Source organism: Mus pahari, chromosome 3 (genome assembly GCF_900095145.1).
Source record: "Mus pahari chromosome 3, PAHARI_EIJ_v1.1, whole genome shotgun sequence".
Classification (NCBI taxonomy): domain Eukaryota; kingdom Metazoa; phylum Chordata; class Mammalia; order Rodentia; family Muridae; genus Mus; species Mus pahari.
In genome coordinates, this window is record NC_034592.1 from 72051848 (window position 1) to 72063278 (window position 11431).

The 11431-nt window shown below is 37.4% G+C and overlaps 2 pseudogenes; one reads left to right on the top strand and one right to left on the bottom strand.

The window, feature by feature from the left end:
* The first annotated feature begins 4016 nt into the window (after nucleotides 1–4016).
* Nucleotides 4017–4612, top strand: LOC110317934 (annotated as a pseudogene).
* A 77-nt stretch (nucleotides 4613–4689) lies between these two features.
* LOC110317935 lies at nucleotides 4690–5845 on the bottom strand (annotated as a pseudogene).
* Between the last annotated feature and the right edge of the window lie 5586 nt (nucleotides 5846–11431).

Here is an 11431-nt window from a genome sequence, read left to right on the forward strand (position 1 = left end):
AGAAGTGGGAGTGGGTGGGTAGGAGAGCCGGGGCAGGCGGAGGGTATGGGGAACTTTCGGGATAGCATTTGAAATGTAAATAAAGAAAATGTCTAATGATAATAATAATAATAATAATAATAATAATAAAAATTTAGTCACCTGAGACTCACATGGTAGAAGGAGAGAACAAACTCCAACCTACAATCATATAAACACATACAAAATGAATGAGTGAATGAATAAATGTAATATTTTTATTTTTTGAAAAAGAAGCGAAGAGAAAGGGAGGGAAAAGAGGAAGAGGGAGAAAAATAGGAGCCATTTTGCTTACCTAACAAATTGCCTAGATAATTACAAAATTAAATGTGATTTTTTAAAGAAAACTAAACCTGGCATAACGTTTTGTAACTTGGGCTTAAAATCTATCAATTAGGTACCCTTCAGTCTGTGTCAGGAGGTACCAGTTGCAGCAGGATCCCATTCCTTATGATAAGAGTAGCTTCACCATTCTCTGTGTTGTCTAACAATGGATGATGCTCTCTTTTTATTAGATTGTAGTGACTATTGTAATCAAAGTTTGTTCTCTTTTTATTGACTTGAATTCTAAGAACTGGTATTTATGCTTATGTGTCTGTGATTACATGTAGATTTCTGTGAATCAGAGGAATGACAACTTATGTCTAATTCATGCGTCATTTACTGTAGTAATGTCCTAATTATGGCAACTGAACATAAATGCCTTTTAGTATCAAAAGAAGAAAAAAAGAATCAAGAGAGCTGTTTTCCTCCCTGCAGTGGCAGGCATCCCCTTAGTAACCCCTGTTGTGGCTGCCAGTTTGGCTGGAGGAACTTTAACCCATTCTCTTCTAACCACCGCCAAATTATCAATTTGCGTTGGCAGTGGAAGCTTCCTTTGAGTCATTAGTTTCTTTACAGAGACAATTAACTTCCCTTGCCCAAGTTGCCTTACAGAATAGAAGAGCACTTGATTTGTTGACTGCTGAGAAAGGAGGCACCTGTCTCTTTCTGCAAGAAGAATGTTGCTTTTATGTAAATGAATCAGGTTTAGTGGAAACAGGAATCCAACAGTTACATAAACTTATGTTGGAGCTCCAGAAAAAACAGTTTTCAGTCGCTGCTGATAATTGGTGGAAGTCCTCTATGTACACCGTCTTGATGCTCCTCCTAGGAACTTTAATAAACATTTTATTATTAGTAACTTTGGGGCCTTTTATTTTCAATGAAATTACTGGTTTTATAGAACAGCAGATAGATTCCTTGGCATCCAGACCTTTGCAAATTTGTTATCATAGACTTGATTTGGCCTTGCTGAACCTGAGGTTGATAATTCTCCTTCAGGAACTGCATAGGATTCAGGCCTGTGCCTACTGGTTCTTGATAAAATGAATCCAGTATGGGCATCAGCGTGGGTTGCGAGGCTAAGCACCTCAGGGGAAGGCCTAACATGGTCCATCTCTGAATTCCCCGTGAGGTAAACCTGGTTTGCAAGGAGGTTGGTATCTGTTTTCAACCTTATCCTAAGGATCTTTCTAAGGCTCTGCCTCCCCTCTCCAAAAGATACCAAGAGCCATGACTGTGGGTCATGACTGTACCCACGGGAGGAATCAGGTCAATGCTCCCTCTGCTGGTTAACACCCACTCATCCAAAGATGAGATGACTATTGACCACCCCAGTTGTGTGGGACCTTATTGCAAATAATTAAAAGGGAGGAGATGCAGGAGCCATGGCCTCAGCCATGGCCTTGTGGATATTTTCTAGCTTACATAAACAATCCTGAGAGAACATTCATGGTCATAACAGTAAGAATGTTTATGGGATAAGAGGACACTGTGACTGTTGGTTCCAGGAGCTGAAGATTGCCACCTGACCTTCAGAAAGCCCCTGGGCTCTTCCCCCCTCCCTTGGAGCCTCCTCTTGCTTATGCTTATATTGCCACTCCTGAATAAAGTTTTCAGAGCTTGATCAGTATGATTGACTTGCTCTCATTCTTCCTGTTTCTTGTCCCTCCCACTCTCTCTCTCTCCCCTGCCCTGAGTCCCCACTGATTCTCCCTGCAGGTCTGTCAGGGAAAAAATAAACGATGTTTTACTTGTTCATTTATAATTCCACACTTGCAAGTCTATTATTTCTGTATATTATGAAAATCTTCCACTAAAAGACAGAACATTCTTTAGGAAAAAAAAAAAAGGATTTTAATGGCTTTATTAAGTGTCTGCTTTTCCATTTGAAGCTGCCATTTGACAAAATACACTGTGTTTAGTATCAAATGAAAATAAATTAGTTGAGCCCAATTTGTTAACACACTAGATATTTCCCTCTGATAAATATAGTTTGGTACAAGTCTTCCTGAAAGAAAAATAGTCTTTCAATACAGAACATTCCACCTTCACTCTTGATTGTTTTTTCCTTTACAGAACTAATGTTACCAAATTTCTTATGTGAAAAGTAAAGTGCATTCATCCATTCTAAATTGCCAAATTAATAGCAAAGAGTTAAAAAAAAAGTGCTTTGGGCTGGTGAGATGGCTCAGCGGTTAAGAGTGCCAACTGCTCTTCCAAAGGTCCTGAGTTCAAATCCCAGCAACCACATGGTGGCTCACAACCATCCGTAATGAAATCTGACCCCCTCTTCTGACAGCTACAGTGTACTTACATATAATAAATAAAAAGAAGAAAAAGTGCTTTGAATAAGACCACATTGGGTAAAAGGGCAAAGAGATCCTGTAACTTCCATGACAATTCTGTCCATCTTCAGAATCCTGACATAAGTTAAACAGAGAACTAGAGGAACATTCACATTTAAGTGGTCCTGTAGGATGTGATTCCATCATTACCAGGGCTCTATGCTCATCCTATACAATGGACTTGAAAGGTTTTAGAATTGTGGGAAATTGATTTCATGGTGACAGCTCTTCCTTTTGGTTGGTATAATTTCCTTTTCCCAGCACTGGTCTCATGGGACATTCACATGTTTCTGGGGTCCATCTTTTCAGTAGACTGATAATAGACTGGGAAACACAAACATGTTAGAATATCTTCTCTCTGCCAGTAGTTGCATAAGGAACTGCATCTGGGCCCCTTGAATACAATACTGACAAGTATTATCATTCTTCATTTGGAAATATTGTTGGAAATAACATGGCATTGACTATTTTCATTTCAACAAAACAAGTACTTTTCCATAGCATAATAATTATTGAACATTTTGGTTATAATAAGTTTGTGCTATATATTGTGGTTTTGTTACTGAAGGAACGAATCACTGTGTGGAAGTAATTCTTTTGGTATTTATTGAGTCATGGATTATTGACTATATTTTCAGATACTTCATTAGAGCCATATAAATTTTGTGATGTGTCTGTGAATAATTTTCACCCAAATTCTTTTAAGGACTTTTCATTTATAATTAGCACACTATTCAATAAATTTCACACTAGTATTAACTTGAAAGCCAGAAAAAATAAAGGAAGTAGAAAATCAAGAGTCTACAAATTAACAATTGATGATGGTTGCACTTAAAATAAAAAAGTAATAAGCAACAAGAACAAAAATAGGTCATAGCAAAGAAACCCTTTTTCTTTTTGAAATTTTTAAATAATATTCAAATTTTGCAGAAATATCTCTGTCTATCACTGAGAGTTCCAGGATTCAAGAAAGGGAAAAGTGTCTGAAAACTGTATGATGCTTTTGTGACAGAGTATGGCATAAATTACTTATGGAAATGTGAATACACACTATCTCAATTCTAGTTAATTGAGAACAGTCATGTTTGAATTGTGGGAAGAACTGGAGTTAACATAACTGCATTGGCTATATTTAACCTAAGAAATTCATTCAACAGCTGACAAATAATCTTTCTTCAATTTATTTAAACGGAATAATGCATCTACTCAGACTCACTTTATGAACATTCTCACCAATGACAATGATGTTTCAAAATATGACTCAGATATGAATGAGTTTCTTTTAAATCCACAAGCTGTTGTTTATAGAATCTGTAAGGAAAACAAGAAATGCCAAGGAGTCCATCAGATACAAATGCAGAAACTACACAGGTGAACAATGTGACTGAGATCACTGTCTTTATACTACTGGGATTCACAGATGATGTTGACATGAACATATTTTTATTTATCTTATTTCTTGCAATATATGTTGTAACTCTGATTGGAAATCTAGGTTTGGTTGTATTGGTCAGAATAGATTTATGGCTCCACAAACCCATGTAGTATTTTCTGACTGTTTTATCATCCAAGGATGCCTGCTTTTCTTCAGTACTGACTCCTAAAATGTTGGTCAATTTTCTTTCATAAAATAAATCCATTTCATTTGTTGGATGTGCAACACAGATGCTTCTCTTTGTTACATGTGGAACCACAGAATGCTTCCTTTTAGCAGCAATGGCTTATGACCATTACTACATTACTACAGCCTACTTCTGTATACAGTAAGAATGTCTTCAAGAGTCTATGTACCACTCATTATTGCTTCCTATATTGGTGGAATGTTACATGCTAAGATATACACAGTGGCTACTTTTAGCCTTTCTTTCTGGGGCTCCAATGAAATTAGGCATGGCTTTTGTGATATTCCTCCATTGCTTGCACTTTCTTTCTTTTTTTTGGGGGGGGGGTGCAGCGATCTTTATTGATGGTATTCAAGAGTAGGGAGGGTTCCTTCCCTAGGTCCCTCCTGTTATTATGGGGGTCTGGGGTGGAAATTGTGAGGGAGATGCTCAGTGTTGGGGGCCAGTTGGGATAGGGACTCTTCAGCAACCCAGGGCCTCTCTCTTGCTCTCAGTGTCCTTGCTGGGGTGGGTGGTCCAGGGCTTCTTACTCCTTGGAGGCCATGTAGGCCATGAGGTCCACCACCCTGTTGCTGTAGCCATATTCATTGTCATACCAGGAAATGAGCTTGACAAANTTGTCATTGAGAGCAATGCCAGCCCCNGCATCGAAGGTGGAAGAGTGGGAGTTGCTGTTGAAGTCNCAGGAGACAACCTGGTCCTCAGTGTAGCCCAGGATGCCCTTCAGTGGGCCCTCAGATGCCTGCTTCACCACCTTCTTGATGTCGTCGTACTTGGCAGGTTTCTCCAGGCGGCACGTTATCCTTCAAATAATTCCATGTTTGTGGAATATGTCAGAAATTATTTACATTAAGGATATTTAGCTTGTTATTTTTCATATGGATTGTGTTTGGAAAACACCAAATCAACATAGTTCCCCTTATTCTCTTGTAAAGTTTTGCTAAAACATCATATTTTCTTATGCATATATTACAAACCCTTTCTCTGTACATTATTTGGTATTATTGACTTTAAATCGTAGTCTTGCTTCTATTAAATTTTTTCCTTTCAACTATAAGATCAGAGCGGTGGAAAACAAACTCCAAAACTAATGCAGAGACTATTTAGTGATGTTACTGGGAAATTTTCCATACATTAGTCATCTTAAATTGGCTTCTACAAGTGTCCATTTGTTTATCACTACAGCTGTCCTGATTTAATGAAATAATAGTTTCTTTAACAATCAAAGTCCTTGCTCATTCTCAAACATATCTTCCACTATGTGTATAAGAAGTGATTATTCATTTGTTATAATTCCATAAAGCATACTCATGCCCAATAAAATCCCATAAAATGGAGAAAACATTCATTTTAATTCAAGAATACATGTGTCATATTCATTTTTCTGGATTTATTTCTATTACAAAATTAGTTAGCATAAAAAGTATTATGACTGATATGTATTTTTAATTCATTTTATGAGATTTAGTATATTCCCAAAGAGATCACTTACCCAAATAATGTGTTGAATTTGTAGAAAAATTTGTATTCCTCCATCAGAAAACATGTTGCTCTGATAACGATAAGTAGTAGCATACAAAATCAGTGGCAGAAATAATAACAATGGTTATGTTAATGGTTTTATACATTTTTTAAAATTTTTATTAGATATTTTCTTTATTTACATTTCAAATGCTATCCTGAATGTCCCCTGTACCCTCCCCCGACCCTCCAGGAATTATAGAACACTGCTAAACACATAGAAGTCCTTAAAGAACTACACATAATCGATCACAAAACAGGCCTTAAGAAATACAAAAATATTGAAATTATCCCATGTATCCTATCAGATCACCACTAACTAAGGTTGATCTTCAATAACAGCATAAATAGTAGAAAGCCAACATTCATGTGGAAACTGAACAACACTCTACTGAATGATACCATGGTCAAGGAAGTAATAAAGAAAGAAATTAAAGACTTTTTAGAGTTTAATGAAAATGAAGCCACAACATACCCAAACTTGGTTTCCTATGTCTCCCCCCACTTTTTCAAATTTATTGCCTTTTAAAATTATTTTTCATTACATGAATATATTCATATGTACATACATATATATTCCTCAATATACAATGTTCATCTATTTAATACTACTTACATGTATATTTTAATGAATAACAATTTGGTATTGAATAGACAATGGGTGTGATTTTCTCCTCAAGACAGCTTTTTTTTTTTTTCTTCAGTTTTTAGCATGCCCACTGACATCCTCCTTGTTTGGTCATATTTAGAGAGTTTTGTTGGTGATACTATTGGGGTAAAGAATCTTACTATGAGACACACTCTCACAACAAACCCATTGATCTTCTGACTCTTACCCTCTTCTGCCTCTTCTTCTACAGTGTTCCCTGAGCTTTGGGTTTGGCAGGTTTTGTAGACATATCCCTTAGTACTGGACTTTCTCAATTATGTATATTGATTTGCTGTAGTTTTCTGTAGTGGTCTTTGTTGAGGCAAAAAGAAGCTTCCTTCATGAGGTTTGAAGATTGCACTTATCTATGGATATAAGAGCAAATGTTTATAGGATGGTTCACTAAAATAGTTCACTAGGTTCTTCTCACTTAGGCAGGTTATTTCCCACTTTTTGAATGGGTCCTAAATCCAATTAGAGAGCAGTGGATTAGCACCAAGCTTTGTGTGCTGTTTCTATAGCCATACGTTCGTCTTGGGATGCTGGTCATTAATGTGGCTCATAGGCATCATAGCTGGTTAGAATTTTTGGTTGCCTCTCACCTTTTTAAGGTTATGTGGCAATTTTCAGTGCCATGAAAGCTAGAACTCAGAGATGAAGAATTCAATTCACTTCCAGCTTATGGAATTATGAATATTGCATCAGAAGTTTGTAATGCCTTTGTCAAGGACTTTCTTTAGACCCCTGAGGATAATTGCAATAGATTGTGTGTTTTGGGAGTCCCTTGGACAACCTTGACTCAAAAGAGGGCTTGTCATGTCTCCTATTGAATCTTTTATTATGTGGTTTTTAATTTGTGTGGAAACATTGATAACCCAATTAGAAAAAAGTTTATAGATGTATGTATATGTATATGTATATTGTATATGTATATAAATAAACTTTTTTTCCAATTATATGTATACAACACACACACACACACACACACACACACACACACATTGATACCCAGAATTTTGATGAGGGAAAACAGGAAGAGTGGCAAATTTATCTCCTTTGTGAAGAGAAAAGTTGACAAATACTGAAGGGAATTAGTAGGGTACAAATGTTTTGATGGGGAAATGGGAAAAAGTGGGCTTTTTAAGCAGGGTGAAGATAAGTAAAGAAGAATGAGAGAGAATAATAGAATAATAATAATGAATCTATGAGACTCATGAGGAATCATACTATAAACTAAGATAATTCTTTTTTACTTAATAAAAATAAAATTTGTTTTGATGGTGCCTTCCAGAAAAAATAATTTGTAAAAATAAACTTTCTTTCTATTAAATATATTCAGTATTATTTGACAAAATAATTATAGGCATCACATATTCATTATCTATTGAGAAGCAAATTATTTAGTATTTTTCTATGCTGTATTATAATCTCCCATCTCTACTTGACTCCTACCTACATGTATAAGTTTGTGTGTGTACATGTGTGTGTGTGCTTGTGTGCATGTTTATATGTGTGTGTTTGTCTTTCTGTCTATCTGTCTCTATTCTGTGTATCTCTGATTCTTTCACCCTTGCTTTCTTCATATTTTGGATAGTATGAGTGAGGTTTAGTAAACCAATAAACAAGAGTTCTCAATGTTTAGAAGGACAGTTTATGTGGGTAAACAAACTACTGAGCTGTCTTATTAAGGTAGATGGTGGGGAGGGAGCAGTGAACAGCAGCAAGAGTCAGTTTTAAAGGGATGAGTAAGTAGGCAAGAAAATGTTAAAGCCAGAAATGCCTAGAAGTTTCTTCAGGCTATTTGAGATATTCAGGAATTATAAGTCCTTGCCCAAGGTAGCTGAACATTTGTGGTATTAGTAGGTGATGTAATGACTTTTCCTAAGTTTCTATTTACTTAATAGAGTCATTTTATTTACTAGAGCCCTTCTTCTTAGGACACTGCACTGTCAATAGCATGGCCATTTGGGGGGTCGCGTATTAATATGCAGCAGAGGACTGCCTAATCTGGCCTCAGTGAAGAAGATGTACCTAATTGTTGAGAGACTTGAGGCCGCAGGAGGTGGGGAAGCCAGGCATGGTCAGAGAGGGGGACGTCCTCTTGGAGGCAAGAGAAGAAGAATGGTATGAGGAACAGTTGAAGGGAAGATGAGGAGGTTGATAACTACTGGACTGTTTAAAAGGATTAAAGAGTAATAATTATTAAAAAGAAAAAAGAGTGAAGATAATCAATCAATAAATAAATAAGTAAGAAGGCTGTATAACAGATAAGAGCAACTGAAATATTTTATTCTACAAACATGTATAAACATAGATGACATAGTAAAACATACACAAAATTGCCAAAAATTATTGAACAATTTCTTTTTAATAATGTTTAATATTTTCCACTTAGATTCCCAAATTAACATATATAATTTATTACAATTTAATTATATTTGGTAAATATAAGTTGAAAATGAGTTTTATTTTTATTTTTGGTTCTTTATGCAATTTATATGACACAAGAAAATATTCCTCAACAAATGCAAGGCACATTGAATATAATGTAGGATTATAAACCCTGTAACGTGTTTCATGATTACTATCTCATGTGAAACTGATGTGTTTCATGATTACTATCTTACATCACAGCACCTATCACCTAATCAGATGAACTTAAAGATTTTCTGTAATTTGAACAGATGAGATAATAGTCTCTTTAAAATTGAATTTATCAGACATCCGGCAACTTTCCTGCCAGAAGATATGTGTCTGCCCAGGAGAGTTCTCACTGCCTGACCTGGTAAGAGAGCCATCTTTGCTCTGGTGCATTGCCCTGGAGAGTGCAGCCTGCAGAAGCAACACAGCTTCTGGGACAGATCCTGTTTCTGGCTCCAGACATCCAGCAACTTTCCCGCAAGAGGAGAGGTGTCCACCAGGGAGGGTTCTCACTGCCTGAACTGGTAAGAGAGCCATCTTTGCTCCAGTGCATTGCCAAGGAGAGGGTGGACTGGAGAAGCAACACAGCTTCTGGGACAGACCCTGATTCTGGCTCCAGACATATGGGCACCTTCCCTGCCAGAGGAGAGGTGTCTGCCCAGGAGGGCTCTCACTGCCTGAGCTGGTAAGGGAGCCATCTTTGCTCTAGTTCACCTAGGCTCCAGTCTGCACTGGTGTGAGTGTGGACTGCAGAAGCTACACAGCTTTAGGACAGACAGAAGAAACCTAGCTTCTGGGACAGACCCTGTTTTGGGCTTCAGACATTTGGGCACCTTACCTGTCAGAGGAAATGTGGCCACCTGTGAGGGCTCTGTCTGCCAGAGCAGGTGAGATAGTCATATTGTGTCCAGAGGCCCTCAGTGTCTGGTCTGTGCAAGTGAGTGTGTAAACTGCAAAGGCGACACATCTTCTGGGACAGGACCTGTTTTGGGCCTACATCTTCAGCCAGGAGGCAGATCTAAATGCCAGGCTTCTGTGCACCTTCCCTGCTAGAGGAGAGCTTGCCTGTGGAGACTAATCTGACCACTGAGACTCAGGAGAGAGCTGGACTCCCAGGACTGCTGACAGAGGCTAACAGAATCACAGGAGGAACAAGCTCCAACCAGAGACAACTATAACAACTAACTCCAGAGATCACCAGATGGCGAAAGGCAAATGTAGGAATCTTACTAACAGAAACCAAGACCACTCACCATCATCAAAACCTAGCACTCCCACCTCAGTCAGTCCTGGATACCCCAACACACCCAAAAAGCAAGAATCGGGTTTAAAAGCATACCTCATGATGCTGGTAGAGGACTTTAAGAAGGGCATTAATAACTCACTTAAAGAAATGCAGAACGCTGCTAAAGAGGTACAATTCATTAAAGAAAAACAGGAGAATACTTCTAAAGAGGTAGAAATCCTTAAAGAAAGAGAGGAGAACACAAACAAACAGGTGATGGAATTGAACAAAACCATCCTGGTCGTGCAAACTTTATATGACCCAGCAAAGGGGAATGCCAGGGCCAAGAACTGGGAGTGGGTGGCTAGGGGAGCATGGGCAGGGGGGAGGTTATAGGGAACTTTCGAGATAACATTTGAAATGTAAATAAAGAAAATATTTAGTAAATAAATAAATAAATAAATATTTAAATAAACACATTGAAAAAAAAAAAACATGCAAGACTTAAAAAGGGAAGTAGAAGCAATAAAAAACCCCAAAGTGTGATAACTCTGGATATAGAAACCCTAGGAAAGAAATCAGGAACCATAGATGTGAGCATAAGCAACAGAATTCAAGAGATGGAAGAGAATCTCAGGTACAGAAGATTCCATAGAGAACATGGGCACAACAATCAAAGAAAATGCAAAATGGCCCTAACTCAAAACATCCAGGAAATCCAGGACACAATGAGAAGACAAAACCAACAGATAATAGGAGTAGATGAGAAGGAAGACTTTCAAATTAAAGGGCCAGCAAATATCTTCAACAAAATTATAGAAGAAAACTTCCCAAACCTAAAGAAAGAGATGCCCATGAACATACAAGAAGCCTACAGAACACCAAATAGACTGGACCAGAAAATAAGTTCCTCCCAACACATAATAATCAGAACAACAAATGCAATACATAAAGATAGAATATTAAAAGCAGTAAGGGAAAAAACTCAAGTAACATATAAAGGCAGGCCTACTAGAATTACTCCAAACATCTCACCAGAGACTATGAAAGCCAGAAGATACTGGACAGATGTTATACAGATCCTAAAAGAAGACAAATGCCAGCCCAGGCTACTATACCCAGCAAAACTCTCAATTAGCATAGATGAGGAAACCCAAGTATTCCATGATAAAACCAAATTCACAAAATATCTATCCATGAATCCAGCCCTTCAAAGGATAATAAAGGGAAAACATCAACACAAGGACAGAAACTATATCCTAGAAAAACCAAGAAAGTAATCCTTCAACAAACCTAAAAGAAGACA